A 7,948-nucleotide genomic window follows, 5' to 3' on the forward strand; every position below is an offset into this window, starting at 1 on the left:
GGATCGAGATTAGGAAAAACTTCTTCACACAGAGAGTGGTGAATCTGTGGAATTCTCTGCCACAGGAAATAGTTGAGGCCAGTTCATTGGCTATGTTTAAGAGGGAGTTAGACATGGCCCTTGTGGCTACGGGGATCAGGGGGTATGGAGGGAAGGCTGGGGCAGGGTTCTGAGTTGGATGATCAGCCATGATCATAATAAATGGCAGTGCAGGCTCAAAGGGCCGAATGGCCTACTCCTGCACCTATTTTCTATGTTTCTATGTTTCTATATGACTGAGTATTTGGGAGGTGGGTGACATGGATTGGCTGGGTGCTGCAGGACTGCAGGAATCTTCTGCCATGTGGGAATTCAGTGTGCAGCCACAATTCTGACCTACAAACAGTTGGCAGGATTTCAAAGCTTTAGCTTGACAGCTTAGTAGCATAATGACCATAATGTAACAATAAGGAATCACACACTTAGGACGATGATAAGATAAAGTGTTCTTTTCTTTCAGAGGATTGTTCGTCTTTGGAGCTCTTGTCTAAGAGGTGAAGAAAGAATAGCCTTCGAACACTTTAAAGGCAGAGATAAGCTGATTCTTACTGAGCAAAGTTTGAAAGGCTATGGGGGTATGATGGGAAAATGAAGCTGAGATTTCAATCAGATCAGTTGTTGTTGGATGGAGGTGGCTTGAGAGGCTGAGTGGTCTACTTAATTCATGCATTCAGATGATCAGTGTAGCACCAGCTGCTGAAAAGGGGAAGAAGAGGAGGAGAAGTAGGACTCTGAGCAGTAGGCTGCCTCCACCCAGAGTGTTCAAGCAGCAATGGTCCTCCCTAAGGCTCAGTGGGGAATCAAAAACGAGTTAGAACATCTGACATAGAACAGTACAGCAGAGGAACCAACCCTTTGGGTCATCCATTTTTCTGCACATAGCCTGTATCCCTCCATTCTCTGTACGTTCATATGTCCATCTAAATGCCTTTTAAATATCATTATCATATCTGTTTCCATAATTTCTCTTAGCAGCACATGACAGGCATTTTCTGTGTAAAGACAAAACTTGTTCTGTAAGTCTCCTTCAAACATTCCCTCTCAGACATACTGAGATTCAGTATGGCAAATTTTGACAAATGTCTATAGATGCACGATGGAGAGTATCCTAACTGGTTGCACCGCGGCCTGGTATGGAAACGCCAATGTCCAGGAGTGGAAAAGTGGAGGATACAGCCCAGTCTGTCACAGGCAAAGCCCACCCCACTGAGGATAGTGGTGTAGAGCACAACCACAAAAAGCAGCGTTCAGCATCGAAGACCCCCACCATCCAGGCCATGCCTGCTTCAGGAGGTACTGAAACCTTATGTCTCACATGACCAGCTTGAGGAGCAGTTATCACCCTACGACCATCAAACTCCTGAACCATTGTGGGTGACTTCATTCACCACTACTCTAAACTGATCCTATGATCTACAGACTCACTTTCAAGGATTCTTTACAACTCGTTCTCAGAACTATGTATCTTTTATTTAGTTGTACTGATATTCGTATTGGTTTATTATATCACATATACCAAGATACAGGTTTTCCCCGCCATCCGAAGGTAGAGCGTTCCTATGAAACGATTCATATGCCGGAATGTCGTAAAGCGAAGAAGCAATTACTACTTATTTATATGGGAAAAATTTGTGAGCGTTCCCAGACCCAAAAATAACCTACCAAATCATGCCAAATAACACATAAAACCTAAAATAACAGTAACATATAGTAAAAGCAGGAATGATATGATAAATACACAGCCTATATAAATTAGAAATACTTCTCCACAACGATTGCCTGCACTGTTCTCCCTAATGAAAATCTCACGCAAGCACTCTCCAGTAACTTTTAAGCTATGAAGCTGCCAAATCATACCAAATAACACATAAAAATACACAGCCTATATAAAGTAGAAATAATGTATGTATAGTGTAGTACCACTTACCAGAATTGGGACAGCGCCGAGCACACTGATGATGGTATGTTAGGCTGAGTTGTCAGAGGTTGGGGTGGTGCAGTGGCCCCCACCCTCTGGGCAGCGACCCGATACCGATCTGCGAAGCATGCAGGGTACAGCGGTAGCTGGGAGGCACCCAGCTCATCTTTAAGAAAAAAGCTGAAATAAACAAGCTAACTAATTAGGTGCGGCACGTAAATGCCAGCCCAGATCAGAGGCGATTCGCCAACATTAACATGCCGGGCGGCACCTAATTAATTAGCTTGTTTATTTCGGCTTTTTTCTTAAAGACATGCTGGATGCCTCCCGGCTACCGCTGCATTCTCTGCGAATTGGTATCTGTCCGCAGCCCGGGGTTTGGGGTGGTGGGACACTGAGGTTTCGATTGTTATCCTTTCCTCTTCCAATTGCGTCAGCTCTTCATCTATCAGTTCTTGGTCATGGGATGCCAAAACCTCTTCAACATTATCTTCGTCAACTTCCACAAGCCAAACTCACTTTGTCCTTACTTCGTTCACCACGATCGAAATGCTTAATTATGTCTTGTTTTACATTAAGTGTAACACCCTTACGAGCTCTTTCAGGCTTTTCCGACACCTTAGAACTCACCTTGCAAATGGCTGCTCACAGGTACATGTTTAAGCAAAATACCGGCTAGAACGCAGTTCTGAATCCGGGGGAGAGCCGCTGCTCAGGGTGCGCACTGATTTTTTTCGCACGCTGCCTTTTATCACGCACTGCTTTTTTCGTAACAGTGAAAACACCTTCTGTAGCGAAAACAGGGAACTAATGTAAGTCTTTCGTAACAGTGAGGTTTCGTAAAGCGAACGTTTGAAAAGCGGGGGACACCTGTACAGTGAAAAGCTTATCTTGCATAGTGTTCAAATGGATCAATTTATTACAGAGTGCATTGAGCAAATAATGGTAACACAATGCAGAATAGAATGTAAAAACCACCAAAAAAGAGCAGTGCAGATAAATGATGAAGTGCAAGATAATATCGAGTTCATCTGCAAGATCAAGTCCAACTTCTTATGCAAGACAACACATACAAAATGCTGGGGGAACTCAGCAGGTCAGGCAGCATCTATGGAAATGAATATCCATTCGACGTTTCGGGCCAAGACCCTTCTTCAGGACTGAGAAGGAAGGGGGACGCCAGAATGAGATACGATAACAGTGGGACAGAAGCTGTAGTAACTTCTACTTTGAAAAAGGCACGCTCGACAACTTCATACCCAAGAAACAACTTTATCTCGAACTTCAAAACCGTTATGTATATACAGAGGCTTTCACAACCCGTACGGCATGGCAGGCACACAAAGTACAAAGCCCACCGCAAGTAAAAAACCCCTATTATCCTAATTAGTATTAACTTACTTTTAATAATGCTCATATTACAACAATTCTCCCCCTTTAAAATCCAACATTCCCCCAAATGTAAAAACTAGGAAATAAAAACAGTGGTGTTATTAACTTGCGTACCCCTGAAAACTTATACTAGTAACTCAGCAACAGTTTATCAATACAAAACATCTGGAAAATGTGACAGATTCAACATTTAATCTAACAACAACAAAAAAAGAACTGTCCTGTCAAAGATTCAGACTGTCAGGAGGTTTACAAGTGCACTGTGATCTGCGCACTACCCCCGGTGACCCAGCAGGCACCGCTGGTGATGGTGTTTTGGGTGCATCTGGTTTTGGGGGCATGAGAGGGGTCTGTGTGTCTGTGTGAGAATGTCCAGCCTCCTCTGGTGACCCCGACCCCTCCGCCAGCATCTCGCCCTCTGGCAAAGTCACTGGTGGACATGCTTCCACCGTAGTCCGTCTCACAAATGGAAACTCCATGGAAGTGTCTGCCGCTGAGCCGGTATCATGACGCAGACGCACATGGTCCCGATGTCTGCGGAGAACACGCCCATCAGTCAGCTTAACAACAGAAGAGATGGGACCACTCTGCTTAAGAATAACCCCAGGCAGCCATTGCTGATTGTTTCTCACATAGACATTGTCGTCCGGTTTTAACTGCCTCTCTCGCGCATGTTGATCATGTCCCTCCTTCTGCTTTTCCTGCTTTCTCTTCACTTTCGCCTTCATGTCCGGGCGCAGCAGGTCCAATCTTGACTTGGGCTTACACCCCATCAGCATCTCTGCTGGAGTGCGGGCAGTCGTAGTCTGTGGCGTGAGGTGGTATTTAAACAGGAAACGAGAAAGCCGCATGCTAAGAGAGCCCCCTGTCATTCGCTTCAGGCCTTCCTTCACTGTCTGAACAGTCCGCTCAGCCAAACCATTTGAGGCTGGGTGGAAAGGAGCCGTCCGAATGTGGCGAATGCCATTCTGCTGCATGAACTCACTGAACAGTTCACTGGTGAATGTTGGGCCATTATCAGTGACCAGAGTGTCAGGCAACCCGTGGACTGCAAACACTTGCCTGAGTTAGTCTATGGTTCAGGGGGCTGTGATCTTGTGTCCCAGGTAAGTCACACTCGATGCCAGGAACACACATTTTCCGCATTTCAACCGCAGCCCTGGGTCTGAGAGCCTCTTCAGCACCCGTTCTAAATTAGCCAGATGCTCCACCTCCATAGCCCCCGGGATCAAAATATCATCAAGGTACACTGCTACGTGTGGAATCCCCTGCAGCAAAATGTCCATTGTCCTTTGGAAAATGGCAGGGCTGGATGCCACTCCAAACACCAGGCGATTGTACTTGAATAATCCCTTGTGCATATTAATTGTGACATACTCCTTTGAATCCTCGTCGAGCAGCAGCTGTTGGTAGGCGTGGCTCATGTCCAGCTTTGTGAACAGCTTACCCCCAGCAGGGTCGCAAACAGGTCATCCACCCGTGGCAATGGGTACTCCTCCAGCCTAGAGACCTGATTCACCTTAAGTTTATAATCCCCACATATCCTCACCGTTTTGTCTGCCTTCAAAACTGGAACAATGGGAGCCGCCCACCTTGAAAACTGTACGGGCTCAATAATGCCCAGCCTCTGTAGACATTCCAGCTCCTCCTTGACTTCGCCTTTCATGGCATAGGGCACCGACCTGGGCTTAAAAAAACGTGGTGTAGCCTCAGGGTCGACATGGAGGTTCACTGTCACGCCCTTCAGTGCTCCTAGCTCGTCCCTGAAAACGTCACTGACCACTGCAGAATGTCCTCCGTCGTGTGTGCATACTTAATTTCATGCCAGTTTAGCTGGATTTTGCGAAGCCAATTGCATCCCAAAAGACTGGGCCCCCTGCCCTTAGCTGTCACTAGCCTGGCTTCAGCCTTCTGACCCCTGGCTGAAATGTCCACATGTAACACCCCTAAATGAGGTATGGGCTGCCCTGTATAGGTTCTAAGTTTGAGCTTTGACGGTCTAATGGGAGGCAGGTTGGACCCCCATGTCCTCCTGTAGGTCTCCTCACTAATGACCGATGCAGTAGACCCTGAATCAATCTCAAACTTAATGTCCTCTCCCCTAACAGTGACTGTGGCATAATATGGTTCAGGTGGTTCCTCATCTGTTTCCACTCCAAACATGTAGTAGGCACACACTGACTCTTCATCTGCTTCTTCTAGAAGGTGTGTGGCTGCCTGAGTCTGTTGAGCTTTCCCCTGCCCAGGCTTAATCTTACCCTTTGAACTTCTGCACTTTTTAGCTAAGTGTCCCTTTTTGCTACAAGCATGGCAGACAGTGTCTTTGAATTTGCAATCATTTGCGTAGTGCGTCCCTCCACACCAGAAACATTCCACCCGCTTTGCCTGTTTACCAGTCTCCCTCCTGACTTGGTGCACTGCCGCCAACTGCGACCCCCCATGTCCTTTCTGGATATCCTTGACATTATTAGCAGCCATCTCCATGCCTTGGGCAAACTCTAAGGTTTTCTTGAAAGTCAATGGTGGGGTTTCCCCTAACAGGCAGCATTGTATGACATCATTATTAATGCCGCATACCAATCTATTACGGAGCATGTCATCCAACACCGCTCCGAAATCACAATGCTCCGACAGCTGCCGAAGCTCAGCCACGAAATTGGCCACAGACTGACCTGGCTTCCTGAAACGGCTGTGAAACTTAAACTATTGGACTATCACAGAAGGCTTCAAATTGCAGTGGTTCCCCACGAGCTTGACTAGTTCGTCATATGGAATGTCCCCCGGTTTCCGTGGTGTGGCTAAATTCCTTATTAGCTTGTAAGTCTTTGCCCCACACGCACTCAGGAGAATAGAGCGCTTCTTAGCCTCCTCAGTAATTCCATTAGCACAGAAATAGTGTCCCAACCTTTCCTCATACTCCGGCCAGTCCTCCGGCACGTCGACAAATCCAACAATAGTCTCAAACGTTGCCATCTGAACATGACGCCCCTTATCGGTGCAGCTGCTCCCATTCGAAACGTGCCGACACATCCACAAAACCAGTTCACCTCATCACCAAAAATATGTGGTAACTTCTACTTTGAAAAAGGCACACTCAACAACTTCATACCCAAGAAACAACTTTATCTCGAACTTCAAAACCATTATGTATATACAGAAGCTTTCACAACCCATACGGCATGGCAGGCACACTATATACAAAGCCCACCGGAAGTAAAACCCCCCATTATCCTAATTGGTATTAACTTACTTTTAATAATGCTCACTTTACAACAGAAGCTGTCCATGAGCCTGGTGGTACGTGGTTTTAAACTTCTGTACCTTCTGCCTGAAAGGAGTGAACATTCAGGGTGAGTGGGGTCTTTGATAATGCTGGCTGCTTCACTGAGGCAGTAAGAAGTATAGAAAGAGTCCATAGAGGGGAGGTTAAGCCTCTATGATGTGCTGAGCTGTGTCCACAAATCTTTGCAATTTATTGTAGACGTGTGTCGAGCAAATGCCGTACCAAGTTGCATTCAGACGAAATGATTTCTGTGGCGCATTGATAAAATCTGGTGAGGTTCAATGGGGACATGCTGCATTTCTTTAGCCTCCTGAGGAAGTAGAGGCATTGGTGAGCCTTCTTGGTCATGACACCAGCTTGTCTTCTTTTGCACACTGGCTGTTTGTCAGTCTTTGTCTGTTTACATATAGTTTTTTTGTAAAATTCTATTATATTTCTATTTCCCCTGTAAATACCTGCTAGAGAATAAATCTCAAGGTAGTACAAGGTTACATATATGTACTTTAATAATAATACTTACTTTTTCTTTTACTCCTGCACCCTGGAATGTGCCAGTTAACAGCATTTGCTTTTAGAAATCTCCTTCCATTGGAAAACCAACAAGCCTGTGGCAGGACAAAGTATAAATGTCTCAGCAGGAGCTGCTAAGCGGACCATGGCAATGAACTTTTATATAGCAGACTCTTTTTAAAAGCTGGAGCTGGAATTACTTGCACCATCTCACTGTGGCATGAATGCCATCTCTATTGAAAGAGCTCTAATTACAATTCATCCTGCATTTCCAAAAAGCAACAGACCACAAAGACAGGCGACCTTACTATGATTAGATATATCCCCACTTTTGTGCCCTTTCTTTTGAGTGCTATTGTTTACACACAAGTTGTGGTTTAGGTGATGCAAGTCAGTTCCACCAGTCACCAGTCATTAAGTTGCTTAATGGTTACAAACAATGATTCCTGCAGGGTCATGCCCAGTTTCCAAGGAATTGTCACAAGGTGAATTCTGTAAACTTCATTTGAGTCTCTGTTACAATCAAATCGGTCATGGTATTATCCAAACCAAAAGAATGACCTACAATATAGTTTTCGTACAGACTGCCTAAAGAGCAGGTCATCTGCTCATTAATTCAAGATTCAAGTACATTTATTGTCAAAGAACGTATAAATTATACAGCCTTGAGATCTGCTTGCTCACAGGTGGCCACAAAGCAAGAAACCCGGAGGATCGTAATTGAAGAGAAAAAATAAAAATAAAAGACCAACACTCGATGTGCAAGAGAAAGAAAACAAAAATACATATCATGCAAACAAATTGAA

The sequence above is a fragment of the Mobula birostris genome, chromosome 23 (genome assembly GCF_030028105.1).
Source record: "Mobula birostris isolate sMobBir1 chromosome 23, sMobBir1.hap1, whole genome shotgun sequence".
NCBI classification, from domain to species: Eukaryota; Metazoa; Chordata; class Chondrichthyes; order Myliobatiformes; family Myliobatidae; genus Mobula; species Mobula birostris.